Genomic DNA, 26,636 nt, shown 5'->3' with positions numbered 1-26,636 from the left:
TTTTCACATTGCATAAAGAAATATCTTTGAAAATTGTTAGCATATTAATATTTCATTAATTTTGATGTCTATCCCTTTCTAGAATTATATCTATTGAGGTGTGTGTGTGGAGGGGGGGTAGTATGAGAAGCACTACTACCTGCTTTACTATGTGAAGCTGAAGTTTTTGGATTTTATCTAGAAACAATAAGAAGCCATGGTGGGGGTGGGAGTGTGAATTTTCAAACCTTTACTTTCTTTCTCAGTAACAACTCTAAGACAGAATGGCAAGGGCTAGGCAAATGGAATTAAATGACTTGCAAAAGGTCACACAGCTGGAAAGTGTCTGAGGCCACATTTGAACCCAGGCTCTCCTGACTCCAGGTCTGGCTTTCTATCCACTGTGCCACCTAGCTGCCCTTCTGCTGAAAATTTTTGAGGTGGGGGCCCTGACTTGATTAGATCTGTCTTTTAGTAGTATCATTTTACCTTCTGAGTGGACAGTGAATTAAAGAGGAAAAAGACTAGAGGTAAAGAGACCAAATAAGATACTTGCAAAGTGAAGTCAAGATAGTGGAATGAGAGTCAGCATTTTTGCTCCACTTATTCAACACATCTCCACAACAACCTAGAAAATGTTCCAACAGAATTTTCCTTGGGAAAGCCAAGAAACGTCATAATGAGTCATTTTCCTGGCCTAGGCAATTTAGGAAGATGTTGTTCATCCTTCATTTTGAAGAGGGATCAATGACATCATGGGTGATGTCTTGACATGTGTGAATTCGATTTAAGTGAGAAAGAGGTGCACAAAGTCACCAACCTCACTCTCTCTTACAGAGTCATTGAAGTTCAGTGGCAAGACAGTGACAAGTAGACATTAAGGCAGATGAGCAGCCCTGAAAAGGGCTTGGCAAGCCCTCATACCAGAGGTGCTAGTCTTTTGTGCACACTGCATATACTCAACTCAGGGAGATAGAGAGGTCTATGAACCTGGGGTTGGGGACTGGATGGTAACAATGCAGTAGCAGCTGCAGCTATGACATTATTAGTGAGGAGCATTCTAGTACCTAGGGATAGTAAAAAGTTGACATTAAACATTAGGACTGGAAACACTGGGGCAGTACTGGGAACAAGAACAGGGGCTAGCTGACAGCTCTATTCCCCTTTTCCCAGTTCCAGATTGCAGTTTCAGGGTAGAAAGAAATGATTGTGATTATAAGCAAGAGAGGCACAAGTTCCAGAAACTCAACTGTGTGGCTTTGAGTCCAAGAGCATAAGGGGAACTCAGTTCTAACCTTGTATCCTACACATAAACCAGTAGAATAACCAGGGTAAAAGCCCAAGAAAAAAGGGGTCAGTTGCTCTGAACCTTCAGAACTGCCTAGTAGGCTCCTAGTGTGTAAGTCAAGCAGCACTCTTTTGAAGTTCCATCATACATAATCCAATAGATACAAACCTGGGTCAAGAAATAGCAGATCACAGGCCAGGAGAATAGAAACAAAGCTCTATCCAGATCACACCACCTTGGAAGCTGTGAAAACTTAGTCTCCATACTGAGCTGTGAAAACATCAGAAGGACATAAAAGCAGAAGCTCAGGCCAGATATTGCCCCCCACCCCTCCAGAAGTGAGTAGAACCAAACACTAACATAAAGTCCAAAGTCAGTAAATAGGCTGGTAGAGTGAGCAAACAAACGAGAAAAAAAAGAACTCTATTGTAAAGGTCTACTATAGTGAAAGGGAAGCTTAAGAAGAAACATAACAAAGAAGACAATGACATAAAAACTTCCATTAACAAAGCCTCAAAGAAAAATGAAAATTGACATAAGCTCAACAAGAGTTCTTAGAAGAATTTAAAAATAGAGTTGTTAAAAGAGAAAAAAAATTAAGTTAAATAAGAGTCATAGAGGGGGGAAAATGGGAAAAGAAATAATTATGTAAGAAAGTTATTAAAAGAGAATTAACAACTTTGTAGAAGAGATATAAAACATTACTGAAGAAAATAGCTCTTGAAAAATTTGTTGTTCAGTTGTGTCAAACTCTTCATGACCTCATTTGGGGTTTTCTTTTTCTATGCTTTAGAATTTTTTTTTTAAATTTAGACCATTTTTCCATGGTTATATGATTCATGATTCCACCCCCACTTTCCCTTCCCCCTCCCAGAGTTGACAAGCAATTCCACTGGATTATTCATGTATCATTGTTCAAAACCTATTTCTATGTTATTCATATTTGCAGTAGAGTGATCTTTTAACATCAAAACCCTAATCATATCCCTATAAAATTACATGATTGATCATATGTTTTTATTCTGTGTTTCTGTTCCCACAGTTTTTTCTCTGGATGTGGATAGTGTTCTTTCTCATAAGTTCCTCTGGATTGTCCTGGGCTATTGCATTGCTGCTAATAGAAAAGTCTATTACATTTGATTGTGCTGTAATATATCAGTCTCTGTGTACAGTGTTCTCCTGATTCTGTTCCTTTTGCTCTGCATCAATTCCTGGAGGTCTTTCCAGTTCACATAGAATTCTTCCAGTTCATTTTTTCTTTCAGTACAATAATATTACATCACCATCAGATATCACAATTTGTTCAGCCATTCCCTAATTGATGGACACCCCCTCATTTATTTTCCAGTTTTTTGCCACCACAAAGACCACGGCTATAAATATTTTTGTACAAGTTTTTTTCTTTATTATCTCTTTTGGGTACAAATCCAGCAGTGGTGTATTGCTGGGTCAAAGGGTTGGGATTCTTTTAAAGCCCTTTGCGCATAGTTCCAAATTGCCCTCCAGAATTGTTGGTTCAATTCACAACTCCACCAGCAGTATATTAGTGTCCCAATTTTGCCACATCCCATTTGGGGTTTTGTTGCCAAAAATACAGAAGGGGTTTGCCATTTCCCTCTCTAGCTCATTTTGCAGATGAGGAAACTGAGGCAAAAAAGTTAAGTGACTTGTCCAGGGTCACACTGCTAGTAATTGTCTTAGGCCAGATTTTAACTCAGAAGGATGAGTCTTCCTGATTCCAGATGTGGCACTCTAGTCAATGTGCCACTTAAAATTGGCCAAATGGAAGCTAAAAACACCAAGACATCAAGAAATAGTAAAAAAAACAAAGTCAAAACAATTTTTAAAAAACCAGTGAAATATCTCATAGGAAAAAGAACTGACTGGACAATAGATCAAGAATTATTGGACTGTCTGAAAGCCATAACCAAAAAAAAAGTCTAAACATCATAATTCAAGAAACTGTAAAGGAAAACTGCCCATGTGTCTTAGAACCAGAGGAAAAATAGAAATCAAAAGTCACTTCTTGAATTAAACCTCACAATGAAAATTCTCAGAAATACTATAGCCAAATTCACAAACTCCTACATCAAGGAGAATATACTATAAATAACCAGAAAGAAATAATTCAAGTACTGTGGAATGTACTGTTAGGATTACAAAACTTTTAGAAGTAAAGGAACAGAGGGACTAGAATACGATGTTTCAGAAGGCAAAGGATCTAAGATTATAGCCAAGAAGAGCCTACCCACAAAAACTTGAGTGTAATTCTACACTCAAGGGAAGAAATGGACATTTAATAAAATTAAAAGACTTTCAAGTATTCTTGATGAAAAGATTAAAGCTGAATAGAAATTTTGACATTCAAACAAAGGACTCAGAAGAAGCATAAAAAGGTAAATAGGTGGGAGAAATAAGGAACAAAACAAAATCAAACTGTGTATGTTTTTATATGAGTAAGGACACATCTAACCCCTTAGAACTTTATCGTCACCTTAGAGGTAGTCTAATTAGAGGGACTAAGTATGTTCTGTTATGATGGGATGATCTTAAAAGAAGATTGGAAGGTGGAAGAGAAATGCACTGGAAGAGAGGGTAAGGAAGAGGAGGAATTGGGAATGTTATCTCATATAACAGGACATGGAAGAAAGAATTTCTACAATGGAGGGGATTGTGGGAGTCAACAATTGAACCTTGCTCTCTTCTGAACTGGTTTAAGGAGGGAAGAATAAAATAAAGGCAGAGTTGGGTATAGAAATTCACCTTACCCAATAAGGAAGTAGGAAAGAAAAGGGTTAACATAAAAGCTAGAGAATAAGAGAGAGGTTAGATTAAGGAAGACAGTGGTGAGAAGCAAACCAGACTTTTAAGTAGGGTAGAAAGAAAAAAGAAAAAGATAAATATAAGAGAATAGGATAGAGGGAAATACACACTGTTTAATGGAATGAATTCACCCATAAAATGAAAGGTGATGGCAGAATTGATTAGAAATCAGAATACAACAATATGTTGTTTACAAGAAACACATTTAAAACAGAAAGATATGCTTAGAGTTAAAATAAGGGGCCAGTGCAAAATCGGTTATGCTTCAACCAAACTAAAAAAGGTAGGGGTGGTAGTTATAATTTCAGACAAAACAAAAGCAAAAATAAACCTCATTAAAAGAGATAAACTTGAAGTTTTGCTTCCAGTTCCTCCTTATCTCATAAAAATCAACTGTCTGCCTTTCAAGACTCACTCAGTCTTGTTGTTGGTTTTTGACTCCTGTCATTTTGAGGGGCATTGGTTTGAAAGGATTGCCATGGAAGTTCCAGCTTTCGCTGCTACTAAGCCACCATCTTGGCTCTGCCTCCAAGAGATAAACATGGAAACCACATTTTGCTAAAGATATCATAGACAATAGCAATATTGTTCATTTATATACCAAATGGCATAGCATCCAAATTCTTTTTTTTGCCTTTTTTATTTAGAATATTTTTCCATGGTTACATAATTCATGATTCCTTCCACCCCCACTCCCACCCCGGCATCCAAATTCTTAAAGGAAAAATTAAATGAATTGCAGGAAGAAATAGAAAATAAAGCTATGTTGGGGGGGGGAGACTTAATTTACCTCACTCAGATACACCTAGATAAAGCTAATATAAAATAAACAAGAAAGAAGTAAAAGAAATGAATGAGATTTTATAAAAGATAGACTGAACCTCTGGAGAATATTGAATGGTAATAAAAAGGAGTATATCTATTTTTCCACTGTACATGGCACCTTCACAAAAACTGGCTATGTATTTGGATATAAAAACCTCTTAAGCAAATGTAGAAAAGGAGTGATATTAAACGCATCTTTTTCTGACCATAATGCAATAAAATTTTATTCAATAAGGTGCCTTTGGAGAATAGATTAAAAATTAATTTGAAACTAAATAACTTTATTCTAAAGAATGGGTATATCAAAGAACAAACCATAAAAATAATAATTAAAGATAATTACAATAAGAAATCATATCAAAATGCCAAAGCAGTACTTAGGGCAAAATTTATATTTCTATGCACATTAATCAATAACTTGGATATACAACTTTAAAAAATGAAAAAAGTTAACTATTAAACAATAAAATATAAATTCTGAAAATCAAAGGAGAGATTAAAATTTAAAGTAAAAAATCTATTGTATTAATAAACAAAGCTAGGAGCAGGCATTTTTAAAATGCAACAATAAAATAAACCACTGGTTAATTTGATTTTTAAAAGAAAGTAGAAAACCATATTATGTATCAAAAATGAAAAAGGTTAATTCACAACCAAGAAAGGGGAAATAAAACAATGATTAGGAACTATTTTATTGAACTACATACAAATAAAACTGATTATCTAAATGAAATAAATTAATATTTATAAAATATAAAAATATGCAGAGTAACATAACAAGAAATAGGAGATTTAAATAACCCTATCTTCGAAAAAGAAGGAATTGAACATTTCATAAATCAGCTGCCTAAGGGAAAAAACAACAAAACTAGATGGATTTACAAGTGAATTCTACCAAACATTTAAAGAATAATCAACTCCAATATTATGTAAGCTATTTGAAAAAATAAAAAAGGTAATTATAATAAAACCAAATAATACCAAATAACCTTTAACAACACAAATATGGTCTTATTACCTAAATCTAGGAGAGTCAAAACAGAAAAAGAAAACTATAGGTCTATTTCCCTAAGGAATATTGATGCAAAAATTTTACATGAAATGCTAGCAAAGAAATTACTAAAATATATTACAAATACTATACACTGTCACCAGGCTGGTTTTATACCAGGAAAACAGACCAGTATTAGGAAAACTAAAAAAAAAATTGACCATAATAGCAATTACAAAAAAAAGAAAAATTATAGAACTATTTTCAATAGATTCAGAAAAAGTTTTTGACAACATACAATACCAATTCTTTTTAATAACTTTAGAAAATCAAGAATAAATGGAGCTTTCCTCAAAATGATAAGTAGTATTTATCTTAAACCAAGAAGAATAATTATCTATAATGAGAATAAGCTAGAAGACCATTCTTTCTTCAGGGTGAAGCAAGGATATCCATTATCATCATTTCTATTCAATATGGTACAAGAAATGCTAGTTGTAGCAATAAGACAAGAAAAAAGATAATAAGCATAGGCAATGAGGAAACAAAACTATCACTCTGCAGATGATATGATGGTTTACTTGGAGAACCCCAGAGTCAATAAATTCGTTGATACCATTAACTTTAGTTAAGTTGCAGAATATGAAATAAACTGCGTATTACAAAGTCTAGCAGGAAGGAATGGAGAAATTCCATTTTAAATTACCACAGAGAATATAAAATATTTGGGAGTATAAATAAAAAATATTTCTGGAGGGAGAGAAACTATATTACTATAAAATGATCGACTTCCTCTGACCATAGAGCCAATTATAAAGGCAACTGAAGACAACTCTAGTATTCACTGTGAAGACAATACCAGCAAGGATCAAATGAAACAGGCTGCAAAGTGGCTCTATGGTACAGATATGGCTAAAGTCAGCACATTGTTGTAGGGTAATAATGTAATAAACAAACAAACAAACAAACAAAATATATTAGAGCTGGGATTTGAATCAAGTTATCTTCTGATTCCAAGCTCAAGGTAGCAAATCAGTTTGTTAAGCATAATCACATATATTTGAAGAAGATCAGTATGTTGAAGAATGTGATAGTCCATGTGATAGACTTAAGGGATGTTTGTACTTGTTCTACTTCTCTGACTTCTCCCCTCATCATCTTTGCCAGATCCTCCTCCAGATCATGCCTCTAACTCTAGGTGTCCCTCAGGATTCTGTCCTGGCCCTTCTCTTATTCCTTTATGCTCTTTCACTTGGTGATCTCCTCTGTTCTTAGGGATTCAGTTACCATCTCTATGTTGATGGTTCTCAAATCTACTTATCCTTCCCCAAACTTTCCATTAACCTTCAGTCTCACATCTCCACCTTCCTTTTAGGCAACTCAAACTGGATGTCCAGTAGACATCTTAAATGCAATATGTCTAAAATAGAATTCCCCTTTTCCCCTAAAATCTCCCCACTCTAACTTTCCTTTACTGTTCAGGACAACACCATCCTTCTATTCCTCAGAGTTTACAGTTTAGGAGTCATCCTGAATTCATCACCATCTATCTCTCACCTACTGCCTCCCAAATACAATCTGTTGCTAAGGCCTGTTGATTTCACTTTTGTAGCATCTCTCAAATATTCCCCCTTCTCTCCTCTGAAACTACCACCACTCTGGTACAGGTCCTCATCACTTCTTGCTTGGACTAATACAATAGCCTACTGTAGGTCTGCCTCCTCAAGTTTCCCCCCTCTTCAATCCATCCTCCATTTGGTCACCAAAGTGATTTTTGTCAACAGTCAGGTCTAACCATGCCATTTTCATATTCAATAACCACCCTCTAGTGACTTCATATCATCTCCAGTATCAAATACAAAATTCTTTACTTAGTGTTCAAAGCACTAAGTAACCTAGTCCCCTCCTATCTTTCCAGACTTTTTACACCTTATTCCTCAATATTTATTCTTTGATCCAATTTGACCTCCATACTCTTTCATATACAGGATACTTCATCTTTCAACCCCAGCTATTTTCTCTGGTTTGCCCCAAGGCCTGGCATGCTCTCTCTCTCCACAGCTTCACCTATTGGCTTCCTAGCTTATTTTAAATCCCAGTTAAAGCCCCATCTTATACTGGAAGCCTTTCCCAATTCTTTTTAACTCTAGCGCCTTACCTCTTTTAATTATTTCGTATTATCCTGTATATAGTGTGTTTGTACATATTTATTTGCTTATTGTCTCCTCTATTAAACTGTGAGCTCCTTGAAGGCAAGGACCTCTGTAGGCTTAGAAGCAAAGGTCCTGACAGTTCTTCATATTTAAAAATTAATTTAGCTTTTATTAAAAACCCACACATTACCCATCCTTTGGGATGGTAGTGCTGACATTACCCTCCATTAATAGATATGCATATGGCAGAACAAAGAGAATTGCTGACTTTCCAAGGTTATATATAAAATTAACTGTGAAGTCAGGGGGAAATCTCCAGACTCCTAGTTCAAAGCTATGACAATCCCCTAAAATAGGTAAATTTGAATCTGCATTTTTAACAATAAGTGCTCATAGCCATGGTACCTTCAAATCTTTATACATTACATTATAATTAAATTATACATTAGGCACTCTTGCTTATAACGAAGACTACTCCACAGTTCTTGCCCTCAAGGAGTTCATATATTCTATTGAGGCAAACAACATGTATACCGAAAAATAAAAACAAAATATATGCAAAATAAATACAAGCACTCAGTAAGCATTTATTGAAGTCTTTGTACATGACCAACACTGCTTAGCTCTAGAAATACAAAGAAAAAGCAAGAACAGTCCTTGCCTCAGAAGGGTTGCATTCTGATGGGGAAGGCAAGATGTATACAAATAGGTATATGTCAAAGTAATCTTATAAAGGAAGACATTGGTGGTTTAAGGGGGGGGAATGGTAAAGGCTACCTTTAACTTAGTCTTGAAGGAAACCAGGAATTTTAAGAGGTCGAGTGGAAAAGGGAGAGTATTTAGAGCATTTATCGAAAATCGCCAATATAAAAGCTAATAGGAGTTTGGAGATGGAGTATTGTGTGGTAGGCTAGCATCACTAGCAAGTAGATCTATATGGATAAATTGTAGTCTGCATGGAAGAGAGTAAGGAGAAAGAAGACTAAATAAAGAAAGGGGCCAGATTGTGAAGAGCTTTAAATATCAAACAGAAATGTTTACACTTAACCCTAGAGGTAGTAGGGGAGCCAGTGAAGTTTATTGAGTAGAATGTGATCTTGTCAGATCTATGCTTTAGGAAAATCATTTGGGCAGTTATGTGGAGGATGGATTGGAGTCGGGTGAGACTTGAGGTAGAGAGAACAATTATAGGACTATTATAATAGATCAGGCAAGAGGTAATTATGGCTTTAGCTAGGGTGGTGACTGTGTAAAGGGAGAAGAGACATATTTGAGAGATTTTATGGAGGAAGAAGCAAGATTTGGCAATAAATTGACTATGTGAGTAAAGTTAAAGAGTTGATGCCACCAAAGTTGTGAGCCTGTACTATTGAAAAGTTGATGGTACCTTGAATAGCAAAAGGGAAATTTTGGAAAAGTGGTAGGTTTTGGGAGTAGAGATCTGTATTGGAAATGCTGAGTTTATGATGATTCTCAGACCAGTTTTGTAATGTGTCATAGGCAGTTCATGATGACTTGAGCTTAGAAGAGAGACTACATCTAGATGTCTAGGTAGAAATCATCTGCACATCCTTGATAATCGAATGAATACATGGGAGCTGATGAGCATATCTTGTGAGAGGGTACTGAGGGAAAAGAAAAGAAAGCTCAGTACAAAATCCTGGGATTAGAAAGTATGACATTGCCGAAGATCCAGAAGTGGAGACTGAAAAGGCATGATTAGACAGATAGGAGAACCAAGAAAGAACAATATCTCAAAACCCTGGAGAAGAAAGAGTATGAAGTAGAAGAAGGCAACTAAGAGTTTCAAAAGCTGCAGAGAGATCAAGAAGAATGTAAATTGAGAAAAAGCCATTCAATTTGCCAATTAAGTTATTATTGATGACTTTGAAAAAAAGACAATGTTAGTTGAATGATGAGGTGAGTAACCAGATTTAAAAGAAAGAGAGAGAAAAGTAAATGGAGGTAATAAATATAGATAGCTTTTTCAAGGTTTTTAGCTAAGAAGCAGAGTAGAAATATAGCCAGATATCCTGGGGTGGTAGAATCTAATGAGTTTGTAAGATCCTTGGCTATGATTGTAGTTAGCAGGAAAGTAACCAGTCAACAAGGAAATACTAAAGATTAGAGAGAAAGTAGGGCTGATAGTGAGGCAAGAAAGTTTTGAAGGTTGGGAGAGATCAGAGGATTTTTATAGGCATGGAATGAGTAAGCAAACTGAAGATAGAGAAGGAAGTGTTGGAAAGGGGCTATCTTCTAGGGGATGGGATCAAGGATAGAAGTAGAGAGGTTAGCTTTTTGTAAAAAAAAAAGCCACCTCTACATCAGAGCCTGGAATAAAAGATGAGACAATAGAGGATGATGCCAAGGAGTTTTGAAATGTGGAATAGAAAAGAGGAAGCTCATGGTGCATGGCTCATTTTCTTAGTAAAGTATAAGATGAGGAAGGTCCTCTGTTGAGAGAGAGGTAGAGGAGGAAAGCTTGTGGAAGGAAGAGAAGATTCAGAAGAGAAGTTGTGGGAATATGATGATCAAATGGGAAAGGGTTAAATGGATATTCTTAAAATTAAGTTTATTTAATTAATTTAGAAAATTTTCCCATGGCTACATGATTCATATTCTTTCCCTCCCCTCCTCCCACACCCCTCCTGTAGCCAATGAGCAATTCCACCGGCTTTTACATATGTCATTGATTCAGACCTATTTCTATATTTTTAACATTTGTATTAGGGTGATCATTTAGAGCAGTAATTCCCAAAGTGGGCACCACTGCCCCCTGGTGGGTGCTGCAGCGATCCAGGGGAGCAGTGATGGCCACAGGTGCATTTATCTTTCATATTAATTGCTATTAAAATTAAAAAAAAATTAATTTCCAGGGGGCTAAGTAATATTTTTTCTGGAAAGGGGCACTGACTTAGAGTCTATATCCCCAATTATATCCCCATAGAACCATGCAATTAAGCAGTTGTTTTTCTTCTGTGTTTCTACTCCCACAGTTCTTTCTCTGGATGTGAATAGCATTCTTTCTCATAAGTCCCTCAGAATTGTCCTGGGTCATTGCATTGCTGCTAGTAGAGAAATCTATTATATTCGATTGTGCTACAGTGTATCTGTCTCTGTGTATAAGGTACTCCTGGTTCTGCTCCTTTCACTCTGCATCAATTCCTGGAGGTCTTTTCAGTTCACATGGAATTCCTCCAGGTCATTATTCCTTTTAGCACAATAGTATTCCATCACCAACAGATGCCACAATTTGTTCAGTCATTCCCCAATCGAAGGGCATCCCCTCATTTTCCAATTTTGTTATTATTTTATCTAGTTCTATAATGTGACCCTTTGGTAATTTGACTGGTATGGCACAAAGTTTTAAGTTAACTTAGGTTGTATTGTCTGTTATTATTATTATATTATTGGCACCCCCACCCCACCCCGGCCACCTGAGATCACTCATTTGATTTAGTAAATCTCAGTTTTATGTAGCATCCTCCTTCTTCATTAATATACTTCATTGTTTATAACATTCACTGTAAAATACTTGATTTGATACTTTGCTTGCATATGGTTGAACATTTAATCAAAGGAAAACTGATACCTGTAGTAATTTATTCATAGAATCTATGTTTCACTCTTTACTGTGACTTGCCATGCTTCACGTAGTCTCTATTTTGATATTCATTATAGAAAACATATAACAATGAAGGGCAATTTTAAGAAAACCTGAAAAATTCAATACTATGACATGGCTTTGCTAAGTAAAATGTCTCTCTTTGTATAAACCGAAAGAAAAGAGAAGAATTCAGCTTCATGGTTGAATTGATTTTGATTTATACCCTTAGGTCAATAAAAATATACTAAGTACAAATGGAATATTTAATGGACTCTTCCATTGTGATTTTTAATTAGTTGATTTAGCATAAGACTACAACCTCAAGGGTGCCTTCTAAATGTTCACTTGTGCTGTTCTGTTTTTCTTACCCTGGGAAAGTTTTGAATTTGATCTTCAGGCTCCTTATAGAGGTATATGGTAGCTGAAGCTGAAACCATTTTTTCATTGCTTTCCTCTTTTTCTTTTGTTGGTCAAAAATGGTTTTGACTTTAATATCAGGCATTGTGTTCCCCTGTTTTTTGGAGGGGTGGGATGGGAATGCTATAACTGGAATTTTAAATATCCAATATGATAAAAATGGAATTATAGTTCTTGGGTACCAGCTTTATTTTCTGCCATTGTACAGTATATTTAAAAAAAGAATCATAATTATGCAATGAGAGTGATTAAAAATGTTACAACATATTCCTCTGAGTATGGGGTTAATAATCTATGACATTATTATATTTTAATTTTGATTACAAATTAATCTATTACTGGTTACTGACTAGTATGTATTTTAGTGATTTCTAAAAGCCTACATTTTGAATATGTGAAATTAATACAGATTGCAGACTAATTGAACCAAAATATTTCTCTGTTCTTTTTACTTAATTAAAAAAGTCTCCTCTCTCCCCAGAGTGATTCCTTCCAAAAGGTATTTTATTTGAATAAATGACAACTGCATTTGGGTTAGAATTGTAAGGGAAATAGCTGCCTTTGGCTACTTCAATAATTAATATTGAAAATGAACAAGTTAAATCGATTTCAAGATTAGTTTTGGATTGAATGGAAAACACAGCTTTAGGCATATATTAACTGAATAGCATTATGTTTTCAAGTTCTAGCATTGTTTCTCTATTCTGAACTCTCTCTTTTTATTTGTGCAGTTATGTGGAAAATTTCCAGATTTCATATTGTATTACCAACTTTTAAAACACTGAAAATTTTGTCAGTAAACTTTGAAAACTCATTTTTTCTTACCTAAGGCTTTAAGAGTTTAGCTATATTTTTAGTGGATTCTTGAATTGCTTTTTATTTATTTGTGTGACTAAGCTGGAATAGGGCAGCAAGTGGTACAATGTATAGAGTACTAGAACTGGAGTCAGGAAGACTCATCTCCCTGAGTTAAATCTGACCTCAGACAATTACTAGTCATTTAACCCTATTTGCTTTGGTTTCCTCCTCTGTAAAATGAGCTGGAGAAAGAAATGGCAAACCACTCCAGTATCTTTGACAAGAGATTTGGACATGTCTGAACAACCACAAGCAAGAGTAATTTTTAGGATTAACTGGGGGGAAAGAGAGTTAATCTAACTTCCTAAGAAACTTAGTTAACTTTTGCTTTTTTCTTTAATGAGTACATCATACATTTGTAGAGACTTAAAATTCAATAAATGAACCTTTTTTTGACTAGTAAAATCTCAGTAAAGCAATATTCTAAACTCATGAAATTTTTAGCTTCATTTACCGTGTAACATATCTCTATCAGGCCTCATTCAGATATCTTATTCACTGAAGAAAACCAACTGTGGTTAAATTTTAAATCCATGGTATATAAAAATAAAAAACACATGGGGAAAAAGTAAGCATTTGGCTTTTTAAACTCTTAGTTTAATACTATCTAAATTTAGTCATAAAAACTCAAGAAAGAGGAATTAACATCTTATTTTTTTTATTTCAGCAAGATAAATGTAGAGCTAGAAGATACCACATAAACATCTTAAAATCTTGAAAGAATAAGAAGACAAAAATAATTAATCTAATTTTTTAAGAAGCCCATTTTAGATTCTCTTTATTTTGGAATTCTTTTCTTCTCTCCTCACCCACAAAGGGAAAATTTCAACATATTTATATATTCACACACACACATTGAAATTTTACATATACAAATAAACTCACATGCACACAAATACATATACACACATACATTTGTTCTTGTTACAACCATATTCAACTCTGTGTGATCTCATTTTGGGGTTTTCTTGGTAAAGATACTGGAGTAGTTTGCCATTTCCTTCTCTTGCTTATTTTACAGATGAGGAAGCTGAGGCAAACAGAGTTAAGTGGCTGCCCAGGGTCACACAGCTGGGAAGTGTCTGAGTCCAGATTTGAATTCAGGAAGATGAATTTTTTAACTCTAGGCCCAGAATTCTATCCATTGTGTCACCTACGTGCCCTGTACACATACATCCATGTATGGATATACACAAAAATTGATTAATATCTGTACTTATTTGTTTTGTACAAAATTTTTGTTTTATATCATTTTAAGTAAATGATAGAATAACAATAGTAATAAGGTAATTTTTTCCCTTGACTCTCATCTTGTTGCTTCTACCTAAGAAATATGGTTCCTGATTGTAAAGAGAAACTCTGGTATGTTGTCAACAATTCCATATTTTAGAAGATTGGAATAGAAAACAAAAATCATTTATTATATGGTCTGTTAAGTACTTATAAATTTTCTCATAGTTGTAATAGAAGATCTTTTCCCATTTCCTTTGAAATATTGGCCTAGAAATGGCTAATAAATCAACTTGTTTTTAAATTATATTTGTCCTATTTGTTACATCTAGGAGTAAAGGGTTTTTTCAGTTATATTTTCTTATGGTTTCCCACAACTGTGCATCATTTCAGCTCTGCTAAAAGTTATAAATTGTGTTGCTTGAAATGTGGAAGATTTTAGTGAATGTCTATTTACATGTATTCTACCCAAAGTGGGGTCAGTTTGACACAAGCTATTTGAATTTGCTGAGTTCTTTGAAACAGTAAAACTCATTAGATGTTTATCATCTCTGAAAATAAAAAAGCAATACCATAAACCTAGAACTACTTTTGTGACCTTAGGAAAAATTCTTTGGGTTAGAAATTGCTTTCTAAAGGATTATTTAATTCCTTAGTATTAGAAAGTATTGTAAAGAAATAGAGAAATTATTTCTAAATATAAAATAAATAAACCAGGCCCATACTCTGAAAACTGATTTCAATAAAAATAGCATGTGGTGCTTTTGAATGCAGTATATAATATAGCCAAATTAGTTCAAAATTTGAAAATGTTTTCTTATTTCCTACTATGTTTTCATAAATGGTGTATCGTACATTCTTACAAAAACCTTCACATATCAACCAATCAATAAATATTTATTAAGCACCTACTATTTGCCGGGCACTTTGCTAAGCACTGGATATGTATGTTTAAATTATATTTGTAATTTTATAAAAAGCCTTGCTATTGCATGAATAGATCTAAGCCAGAAAACTCCATAAAAACATTAGAAAATCATTTCATTTGAAGAGATTTGTATGGTCACTACTCAACCCAGGGGGAGCCTAGGGTGCTTACCCTTTCACTTTTTCATTAAAGGGCCCCTAGAGCTCTGGGTTCACACTTGAAGGCCATGTTCCATCCTAGGGAAGGCTGACCTCTGAAGAGAGGAGAGGTCAGCTTCTTTTTCTCACTTTCTGTGGATTTTTACTCCCTACCTCAAAGCCCCAGGAAGAATCACTTAAAGCTAGGTTTGGCTTATGTAGCACAGTTTCTTTTCCCCTTTATCTCAGCTCTGCACTGTCCAGACATCTCCAGCAAGATCCATGCCTTCTGACAAGCTAGTCCAAGATTTGGAGGCTCCTTCTTCTGTCTGTGTTCATCTCTGAGAAAGATAGAGTTGCAGAACATTTCCTGCTGCCCATCAGATATGATCAGGGGACCAGAAAACACCCAAACTCTTCAGCTCATGAAGCTGCTTCCAAGGTGGGACCCATCCATCATAGTATCTCTTCAATGCTCAAAGAAGATACATAATCAAGAGGCAGGCAGGGCCCCAAATTTCAAGCTCAAGCTTGCCTAGGCAAGATAGGTATCTACTGCCATACATTCATAGTCATCATGCTACTGGAGTCAGGAAGGGCTCACTTCTCCTACCTCTCATGGGAAGTTCTAAAGTTAAATGATGTTGCATGTTCTGGGGAGAGGAAAGGAGAGAGAGACAGAGACAGAGAGAGGGGAGAGAGAGAGGGAGGAGATGGAGGGAGGGAAAGAAAGAGAGAGATAGAGAGAAAAAGGGAGACAGAGAGGAAGAGACAGAGAGAAGAAGGAGAAGGGGAGAGGGAGGAAAGGGAGAGAAAGACAGACAGACAGACAGACAGACAGACAGAGAGGAAGACAAGAGACAGAGAGGGAGACAGAGACAGAGAGGGAGAGGGGGAGAGATAAAGGGAGAAGAAGCCATCATTTCATTAAACGAACAAAATGTCCTGCCCCTATTTCTCAGGATTGGTAGAGTGGATGGAATGTAAGTAGTGAGAAGAAGAGGCCTCCAAGAATTTGCAGTTTCATCTCCAAAGCACCAAGTCCTTCAAAACTGAATACAAGTTTCCCCTGGAATGGCCAGGGAAAGGATCAGCAATCTCTGGGATGTGTCCTAGCCAGAGCAGACCACAGGGCTGGATTTAATTACTATAATTCTCTTTTAGATGGGTAGAAAACTGGTTAGGTCTGCAGAGAATCTAGGTAGAGTACCAGGGCCTAGAGTCAGAAAGACTCCTCTTACTCAGTTCAAATCTGGCCTCAGATACTTACTAGCTGTGAGATCCTGGGTTAGTCACTTAGCCCTGTTAGCCTCAGTTTCCTTATCTGTAAAATAAGCTGGAGAAGGAAATGACAAGCCACTCTAGCATCTTTGACTAGAAAACCACAAATAAGGTTGGATGTGACTAAAAAGACTCAATAGCAATAAAAGTGGGTCTATACCTGTGGTTTCATTGGTTTAGGGATTTCCCAATGAAGAAACTCTACAAAGTAGATGGACAATTCTTCCACTTACATTGTTAGCTATCTGTAACACTGAAAAAGTTAAGTGACTTGCCTAGGGTCACACAGTCAATATGTGTCAGAGGTGGGACTTGAACTCAAGTCTTCCAGTCTATGAGGCTATCTCTCTATCCACTATACTATGCTATCTCTCCTTTCATTACATTGTATAAATTTTGAAGAAATGATTGGTTGCATTTCTTCCTTTCCATTTTATCTTTCATTCTACTGTATATGGTTTTTAATATGGTAATAAAACTTATTTATTCAATTCAACAAACATTTATTATGTACTTGAAAATAAAATACCTTTATCTTCCATTTTAGTATCCATTTTAAGATGGAAGAGCAGCAATGGCTAGGTAATCTGAGGCTAAGTGACTTGCCCTGGGTCCCACACCTTGGATTTGAACACAGGTCCTCCTGACTTCAGAGTGCTAACTACCTGCCTTTATTATGCATTTCTATTTGCCAAGTGTTATGCTAGGTCCATTAGGATACTGGCAAAAATGAAGCAATCTCAGTTTTCAAGGAATTTATATTTTACTGGGAGTGTTCAAGTTGTGGGCACTGCAAGGCTATTTTGTCTGAGACATGCAGAGCATTACCTATTAACTCCATGAATTTATATAACTAGTGATTCTGAAGAGAATGTCAGGCTTCTTTTTGTCTCAAGGTCCTAGTTGTGATTTGCATCCACTGGTTTGGGTTCTTCCTAGCAGGTGTGATTCCTGATTGGTTAGGATCTTACACATCTCATTGCATCCTTATAAACCAATGGGTTTTCCAAAGGAAAAGTCACATTTTCTTACACTCTGAAACCTGTAAAGGTCTTCTCTTATATATCTCTAACTCCCCAATCTATCCTCATTTTTGAGTTAGAGAATTTGGCTGAGTGTTAGTAGCTTGCAGAAAAGACCAAGGATAGTGTCTTTAGAGATAGGTAAGCAGGGAAAAGAAGAAAACCATTAGTCTATCCTCAAAATACAAAGGTAAGTTTATTATCCTATTATATCAAAAGGGGTAATATCAAAAGGAAAAAAGAATAGATTACTATATTAAGTTGAGGCATAAACATGGCATTACTGTCTGCAAAAAATATACTCTAAGGACTGAAAGATAGCCAAACACATGAACAGATGGCAGAGATGCCATACATCTGAAATCATCAAGACATTCTTGGCAAGCAACTGAGTTTTCTCCAAGGAAACATCTGTCTGACTGTAATGTAAGGCCTTACTTTTTTTTTTAACTGCTTTTCCAGTCTATTCAAAACACTACTATTAAAGTCCAAGTCCTATATGTTTTGTCTTTCTTCTAGAGTCTTCACTGGATCTACTTTGTTTTTACTTTTTGGGACTCCTCTTAATTCTATTATTTCTGGTAAGGATTAAAAAAAACTGATCCCTTATTCTCCAAAATTTATAACTCTCTTATATTTTCCCCACTTTATTTATGGGTCCACATCCTTTTGATAAAGTATGTTTATCTCCAACTATTTTAAAGAGAAGCTCCCCTCTCCTCAGTTAACTCCTAAAATAATTGCATTTATTGCCATATTATATGGTATGCTTTGAAATGTATATGCATTAAATTGGAAACATATAGAGTAAGGACTTAGATTCAAAATAAGTAAGAAATATAAAAATATTTTGGCATAGGGGGCAGCTGAGTAGCTCAGTGGACTGAGGGTCAGGCCTAGAGATGGGAGGTCCTAGGTTCAAATCTGGCGTCAGACACTTCCCAGCTGTGTGTCCCTGGGCAAGTCACTTGACCCCCATTGCCTACCCTTACCACTTTTCTGCCTTGGAGCCAATACACAGTATTGACTCCAAGATGGAAGGTAAGGGTTTAAAAAAATATTTCATCATAAACTGGGAGTTGAGAGAACTAGGTTCTTTTCCAAACCCTTTCAATGACTTCAACTAAAGTTGCCTTTTGCCTGATTTTTTACACCTAAAATAGAAATAGAAATATTGTATTTACCTGTATGAATAAATAGATAATAAATAGACTAAAAGAGAGATTTACCTTTCTTTTATTTTGTCATACTGGCCTGAATTCTGAAGAAAGTCTTGGGAAAAAAAGTTTTTATCCAGAGATGCAGTTCATATAAGTTGAATATAGATGGATTAAACCAGAAAGTAGAAACATCTAGAATCATAACTGAGAAAATATAATTTGGAATTGTTTATTCAGATTCTACCAGTAGATTGATGGGATAGAGACAACATACATAGACCTAAGGACTTGGAAAAGAGCATCAGCTTTGGCAGACTAGCCTTTGGCACAATCTAAGTAAGCGTAATGTTCTGTGTCTTCTGGAAGCCAAAAGGAGGCTAAAAAACTGTATTTGGTGGTTCAGATCTTTCTATTATGACTACATTCACGATTGGCACTTATGAACAAGATATTGTCCACAAAAAAGCAAATTGGCTAATGCATTTATTGAATTAATTTAAAAAATAAAAAGCATTTAGTAACAGCAGTGATGTATGATCAACTATGAGTGGCTTAGCTATTCTAAGCCTTACAAAGATCTGAGGCAATTCCAAAGGAGTCATATTGAAGAAGCTATCCAACTCCAAAAAAAGAACTGATGAGTCTTAATATCTTTAACTTTACATTTTTTTAGTTTTTGTTCAATATGTCTTCTTTCACAATATGACCAAGATGGAAATGTTTTGAATGATTATACATGTGCAACCTAAATCAAGTTGCTTGATATCTCCAGGAGGTAGGGAGAGAGAGAATAGGGAATTTAAACATTTAGAAAACAAACGTTAAAAATTATTATTATGTGTCATCTGAAAAAATAAAATATTATGTAAAAATGAGAAAAAATTAAAAAATTAAAAATAAAAAAGTATTTGTTTTGCTTTCTCACTTTTCCTTCAACCTAAAAAAGAGGCCAAATCCTCCCTACAAATATACATAGACATGCAAAATAAATTCACATATTGGCCAGGTTCAAAAATATGTCTGATTCTGCTGATTTAGTTCATCATCTCTCTTTCAGGAGGTAGATAACATACTTAGTCATTAATCCTCTGGAATCATGGATGATTATTACATTGATATCTTTGAAAAATGTTTATTTTTACAATGTTATTGTTATAGTAGAAATAGTTTTCCTATTCTGCTCACTTTTTTTCTGAAGCAAGTCTTCTTAATTTTTCTCTAAAATTATCCCCTTCATCATTTCTTAGCACAATATATTCCATTGTATTTATATACCATAATTTGTTTGGCTATTCCCCAGTTGTTGGGCACTCCCATAGTTTTCAGTACTTTGCCATCACAAAAAAAGAACAGTTATAAATATTTTTAAAATATTGAACCTTTTCCTTTTTCTTTGTTCTATTTAGGGAATAAGCCTAGTAGTTGTTTCACTGGGTTTGCACAGTTTAGTAATTTTTCGGCATAGTTCCAAACTGCTTACCAGAATGGCTGAACTAACTTGCATTTATTTATAATCAATTCTGCCTTATAATAACATTTATAAAAGGCTTTTTTATGTTTGCAAAGAATTTTGCTCATGTTATTTTATTTGATTCTCAACAATTCTGTCAGTTTGGTGCTTGTTTTATTCTTGAGTTACAGATGAAGAAACTGAAACTGACAAAAGTTAAAGTAAAGGATTTGCCCAGTTTCATAGAGGTAGCAAATGTCTGAGGTAGGATTCAAACTGAGGTCTTAGTGATTCCAAGCTTGACACTTTACCTGCTATTCTAATATAAAAAAAATGTTTTTAAATGGAGACATGTATATACTTTTTGTAAATTAAAAGTATGCTAAGTTCAATAAATTATTTTTAATCAGATAATTTATACTTTACGAATGAATTTTCTTCAAAGAACAGAATCAGGATAAAGCCAGTAGGTAATTTGAATTTGGGAAATGTATGTAGCCTAGATGAAAGAGGATGAGTCATCCTGATGATGTACTACAACTTTTGATAGTTTGTTAGGTTCTGGCACATTTGTGAATTGCAGGATGAAAAGAGCTTTTAGGAAGCTTTATAAATGTACCAGGTTGATGAAAGAAAGTCCAAAGTGAAAATCTTGTAAAAATTTTAGAAAAGCAGGAACTATTCTGAAAAATATATTTTGGAAAGTATATATGCTATGTTGTTTTGTTAGGGAGTATGGTTTGGTGAAAAGAGCATTGGATTTGAAATCAGAGCATTTCAGTTTGAATGTCAGCTTTACTACTTACTTGTCATTTGACCTTGGACAATTAATTTTACCTCTCTGAGTCTCAGTTTCCTGATCTGTAAATTAGGAGGTTGGACTAGATGACTCCGACGGTCCCTCTCAACTCCAAATCCAATAGACCTGAAAAGAAAAAGAGAATTAAAACTGAGGGAAAGATCTTAACTGTTCCATAGAGTAAGGTCATACCATTAGATTTAGACCTGACAATGGCAGTTAAGCTGAAATGTAGATTTATAATTGATGAAAGATGTTATTTGCTCATCAGAAAATTATAACTATGGCCTGCAAAGTCATGGGTTTCATTTCTAATTTGCATTATATTATTCCTTAACATTTGGAATATTATGTTCTCAGAAGGTTGGTTGTAATGCAGAATTTTGTATAGTAAACCCTATTCTCCTCCCAAATTCAGTATGTCATTGTTCAGTCATTTCAGTGGTGTCCAACTTTTTGTGATCTTATTTGAGGTTCTCTTGGCAAAGATACTGAAGTGGTTTGCCATTTCCTTTTCTGGCTCATTTTACAGATAAGGAAACTGAGGCCATTAAGACAAAGTGACTTGTCTAGGGCCACACAGCTCCCTGAGGCCAGAATTGAACTCAGGAAGATGAGGCTTCTTGACTCCAGGACCAGCACTCTATCACCTGGGGCAGCTAACTGCCCTTCCAAATTCAATATTGTTAAAAGAGTTTTTCTTATTTTCTCCCTTTTTATATTTAAGAGGCAAGGGAGCAAAAAGATTTCTGAGTAGGAGCCTCCCTGCTTTGCAAACTGTCAGTTGGTGACAGCTAGAAGTGGGTAGCTGAGAGTCAGTTACAGCTGGTAGTTGGAAGGTTTTTTGTCTCTGGGTCCCCTGGGGAGAGGAGTGTGTGGCTTGCTCCCTATGAGACTGTGAGGAGACTGAGAAACAGATTTTAGGCCTTAACAGCCTTATTGATTATTGATTATCTTGGGTAGATAGGTAGATAGATAGTAGGTAAATTATTAGATAAGAGTAGAAAGTTAGGCTGGAGCCTGGCTCTGGCAAAAGCAACTGTCCATGAAGGCAGATAGATTTAGGGTTTTCTAGAAAAATCTTAGTTAGGATTGGGATCTTAGGTATAGTTATAAACTATTACAAAATTACTCTCACTTTCCTCCTTTCTATTTCCTATCTGTATTTTCCTAATAATAAACTAAGCATTTTGTGTTTAAAAACTGATCTTTTTGACTTTTGTTCAAACTCCTACCCCCTAAAATTTAACCCTTCATAGCCTGGTGATCCAGCTAGGAGTTCGATTAGTCTATTTATCTTCTGTTCTTTTCAATATTAGGAAAAGGATAGAGTGTAACCATGGTGCTTGATATCATGGTACAGTTAGTGAAAGAAGAAGTGCCACTTTACCTCAAACAACTCCCACTTCCGAGGACCTTCACTGAGGTTTTTACATCTCACAGTTTTGGATTGTCTCCAGTTAGTATTGCTTATGGGAGTATTTGTGGTATCTGCATTGTTTCAAAGGTACCAATTGTATCAAGTATTTAGTTTAATCCTTACTAAGAAAAGGAAACAACTAAAAGAGAGATTAATGGAGACTATATTTGCATATCTTGAGGACTGCATCTCTTAATTAACTAAAACTATTGCCCACCAAACTGAAACTATCTCTAAAGTGGAAGAGAGTATCTCACAATTGACTGAAACTCAAACTAACTCTCCTACTATTTCTAATTCTCTCACCAAGGCTGAAGAAAATAAAACCCAAAAGAAAGAAGATACAAACCCTAGTGTATTCTCTTTAAGAGAAGTACCAACTTTTAATCCCAAAAAGAGAGAGTTCATAAATATCAGGCACCATAAACTATTTACCTCTCAGGATATGGAGGGATTTAAGCTCAGCATTCCTTCTTTTGAGGAGGATCCCATAGCTATGATAAAAAAGGTAGAGAAGATATGTAGGCAATTTGATCCAACCTGTACTGATTTTGAATATCTTATAGATGAGTTACTAACTGAAAGAGAAAAGGATAAAATTATCAAGCTTACTAATGAGGTGTGGGGTGCAGCTCACTGGCCTGAGAATGACCCTCCACTGGGACGTTAATGATGAAAAGGACTATGAGAGATTATGTCTTGCTAGGGAGGCAATTCTGAATACAATGAGAGCATGTTCAGATAGACCTGGTACTTGAACTAAATTTGAAAATTTAAAGCAAGAGATAGGAGAAAATCCTTCTCAGTTTATGGACAAACTTATAGAACTTGGAGGAAGATACATAGACATTGACTTAACAAGAGAAAGAGACATTAGACAACTGAGAAGGCAGTTTATAAAAAATTGTTGCAAAGTGGTCAAGGACTGTTTTAAAACCAATTGCCCTAACTGGATGAATATGGACCTTGATGAATTAAGGAGAGTGGCAGTTTATGTTTATAATGGGAATGAAATGAAAGGTGCCAATGATAGTGATTTGGTGGATGCATTAAGAAAGGAGATAAAAGCATTAAAGGGAAAAATTGATAAACTTGAAAAAGGTGATACAAATTTTGGCTTAACTATGGCTCCAGTGTGAGAATATACAACCCAAAGAGAATATACAGACCAGAGACCAATGTGTTACTTGTGTAAAAAGGGGACACCTGATGATAAATTGTAGATGCTAGAATCAAATATTCAGCAATTTTAGAAATAATGTTGGGAACTTTAGAAATAACTATTCTAGGAACAACAACTGTCCTAGAAATAATAACAACAACAGAAACAATTTCTCAAATAACAATTTTGGAAACTATGGAAATGATAGAAATAGTAATCAAACTGATGCAAATGACTTGTTACAATATATCCATAATGGGGCATGTCCATGAACTAGCCAAAATGTAAATCCTCCTCAATGAGAGGACTCTCAGAGGGGTGCACATGGGCTTTTATGAAGGTTTGCCAGGGGAGAAAGGACTCTGGAATCAAATAGTAAAACATTTGATATTCCATATATAGCTATAATTTCACCAGTTATTCCAGGCCATTCTCCCCTAGATAGCACTGAACCACATGTGACACTGAAAGTAGGGAATATATTATACAATTGTCTTTTAGATACTGGGGCATCAAGATCTGTGCTAATGAGTAAACCTGATCCTGATTATAATTCTATTTGCTCTATTAATGTTGTTGGGGTGTCCAGAAAACCTTTGGAAGTCCAAAAGCTTTCACCACAAATGGTGTCTGTGGGACATTCATTCCTGCTAATGCCTAACTCTTTTATGAATTTATTAGGGAGAGATATGTTGTGTAAATTAAGAGCCATGATGACATGTACTCAGGTTGGTGATATTACATTAGAACTACCTGAAGAATCTCTAAATTTGTTCCCAGTACTCTTTCTAGATAATCAGGTGGATAAAACGCCTACCAAAAAACTTTTAATATTGCTACATATATAACAGATCTGCAAACCAGAATAAAAGAACTACATGAATCAGGAGCTGTAATGTAAGCTGGACCTATATAGACTTTTCATTACATGATCTACATCCTGGGGATACAGTGTATATAAAGAACTTTCAATGCTCTGGAAGAACTCAGCTGGTCTGGGAAGGTCCATTTGAAGTACTTTTGACCATCAACCATCAAGATAGGAGAGAGGACATTGTGGATCCATTTGTTCATACATGAAAAGAGTACTTGCCATCAAAAGTGAGTGACTGCAATAAAGGACAAGACTACAAAGACAATAACAATGAATGATTTCAATGATAATGAACTCTTGATATCAAGAAGAAGACTACAAAGAAATCTGGACTCCATTTTCAATAACATTTCAATGAACTCCTGAAATTATTTGTTGCTGTGCAATAAAAAGGTTTGATTTTTCTTGTAAAGGTTCAAAATAGAATAAGTAATTCTCAATAGGTAAGTGTATAATTTATGTTATATTATAAAATTTAGGATTGCTATTTAAAAATAATATATAATGATAACTATATATTTATAAGAGTATAATAACTAATTGATACATAAATGGTAAAGTATTATAAAGTGTTATAAGTGTTGATCAACACCCACCTCAGGGGGGATATTAATATTAGATCCACCTTGGGGGGGGATAATATTAGATGTATATAAGGTTCTTATTTATTAATGTGTAAATAAGGTTCTTGTTTATTTTTTGTGCATAGTAACTATAAGGTTTATTTGGATTAATATCTTTAGATTTTTATTTCTGTAGAGTATAATAAGAATAGGTTTTATTTATGTATAGTATGAGTTTTGTGATTCTATAACTATAAATATTTGGAATTGTATATTATTTGAATGTTGAAAGAACTGTTTTGCTTTCTTTCTTTCTCTCTTCTCCCTGTTAATAATATAGAGTATAGGATAGTTTTAGTTAAAAGATCCATTGGGGAGACTGGTCTCCTAATGTATCTCAGGGGGGATACATTAAGATAATTTTTCTTATTTTCTCCCTTTTTTATATTTAAGAGGCAAGGGAGCAAAAATATTTCTGAGTAGGAGCCCCCCAGCTGTGCAAACTGTCAGTTGGTGACAGTTAGAAGGATGTGGCTGAGAGTTAGTCAGATACAGCTGGCAATTGGAAGAGGCTTTTTGTCTCTGGGTTCCCTGGGGAGAGGAGTGTGTGGTTTGCTCTCTCTAGAACTGTGAGGAGACTGAGAAATGTATTTTAGGCCTTAACAGCCTTATTGATTATTGATTATCTTGGGTAGATAGGTAGATAGATAATGGGTAAATTATTAGATAGTCAGAGTAGAAAGTTAGCCCTGAGCCTGGCTCTGGCAGAAGCAACTACCCATGAAGGCAGATAGATTTAGGGTTTTCTAGAAAATTTTAGTTAGGTTTGGGATCTTAGGTATAGTTAGAAGCTATTATAAGATTACTCTCACTTTTCTCCTTTCTATTTCCTATTTGTATTTTCCTAATAATAAACTAAGCATTTTGTGTTTAAGAAATTGATCTCCTGATTTTTGTTCAAATTCCTACCCCCAAAATTTAACTCTTCACAATATATAATACAAAATTATATTATATAAAATTATACACATACTATAAAATTTTAGCTATAATCTTTTTTAGTGGTCCAAGATGTAATATTGTAATAATTAAAGTTGCCTCAAATTTTTCCAAAGCATATGTAAAAGAAAACATCATTACGTGAAATGAAAAAAAAAGCTGTACTTGCAGCTTCTTTAAGGTTTGCAGAGTGTTTTCATATAATTCTAAATTGATTAAGCAAGAAAGAATTCTAAATCTGATTGAACAGAAAGTTTGTGGAGATAAATACTAAATATTATTGTACCCATTTTATAGATAAAGAAAATGTTACTAAAAAAGGTTAAGGGCAGCTGGATAGCTCAGTGGAGTGAGAGTCAGGCCTAGAGACAGGAGGTCCTAGGTTCAAACCCAGCCTCAGCCACTTCCCAGCTGTGTGACCCTGGGCAAGTCACTTGACCCCCATTGCCCACCCTTACCAATCTTCCACCTATGAGACAATACACCGAAGTACAAGGGTTTAAAAAAAAAAAAGGTTAAGTCACTTGCCTATGGTGACACAACTGGTTAGTGTCAAAGGCAAGAAACGAATGACTATACATCTCCTTATTTATTCATTTATATTTATAAATCCCTTATTTTCCATCTTAGAATCAATACTGTGTATTGGTTCTAAGGCAGAAGAGCAGTG

At 35.1% G+C, this 26,636-nt stretch overlaps 1 protein-coding gene across 1 annotated transcript in view; it reads left to right on the top strand.

Moving 5' to 3' along the window:
- PPM1E (protein phosphatase, Mg2+/Mn2+ dependent 1E) overlaps window positions 1-26,636 on the top strand; it is a 203,593-nt gene that overhangs the window by 8,988 nt on the left and 167,969 nt on the right. The gene's annotated exons all lie outside the window — the stretch shown is intronic.

This window comes from Gracilinanus agilis, chromosome 4, assembly GCF_016433145.1.
Source record: "Gracilinanus agilis isolate LMUSP501 chromosome 4, AgileGrace, whole genome shotgun sequence".
Classification (NCBI taxonomy): domain Eukaryota; kingdom Metazoa; phylum Chordata; class Mammalia; order Didelphimorphia; family Didelphidae; genus Gracilinanus; species Gracilinanus agilis.
This window is presented reverse-complemented; position numbering and strand designations above follow the sequence as displayed.